We start from the raw sequence: 773 nt of genomic DNA, 5'->3' as shown, positions 1-773 counted from the left end.
CAATTTCCGGGTTACAAAATGGCACTAATACTAACGTTACGCGTTAGCTCGCAATTTCACTTAATTTTACGCATGATTTCACGCATATGCCTTTGTGAAACATTCTTCGCTTTTCTCGTTACATCGCATATGTTGGTGAAGGCGATTTTAATACAAATGGAAAATGCACAATTGAAAAATTGTTCACAGTTGCAGCTTTCAAGCTTAACCAAGGAGCGACAACTACTAAATTGTTAGCATCTGATTAATTTCTTGATTTTACTGGGAGTGTTCTATTTAAATCTTTCTTATTTCCATTCCAAGAATTTTACTTTAATCTTTACAAAGTTTCTTTTGTTACAAAACATCCATATATGTAATATTATACATGTCGATGAGTTTTGCTGTTTGTATGAAAAATCCTGTTTGCCGTTCATACATTTCATATAAAATACAGTCGAACTTCATTAAGTGCATAAAATTTTGGCCGAAAAAAATTCCCTGTATTTAATTAAACGGTAAAATAATGAATAAGTGCATGGAAATTCTTTCGAAATTCCATGCTCACTTATATCCAAGTTCAAATGTAATTTGAAATGCAACATCAAACAGATCAGCTACATCACAGACGCTGCTTTTGATGCGGAATATTTAAATATTTCGTTATCATTGAAATATACATTGAAAGGTTGCAAATAGAAATGAAAACAGATAGCAGTTCAAGTGTTCACCAACGCACTAGTCGGTTTCGTTCAGATGTTGAAATAAAAAGTTTACAATTTACACCATATATA

The sequence above is a fragment of the Trichinella spiralis genome (genome assembly GCF_000181795.1).
Source record: "Trichinella spiralis strain ISS 195 chromosome Unknown Scfld4, whole genome shotgun sequence".
NCBI classification, from domain to species: domain Eukaryota; kingdom Metazoa; phylum Nematoda; class Enoplea; order Trichinellida; family Trichinellidae; genus Trichinella; species Trichinella spiralis.
Note: the sequence above shows the minus strand (reverse complement) of the source record.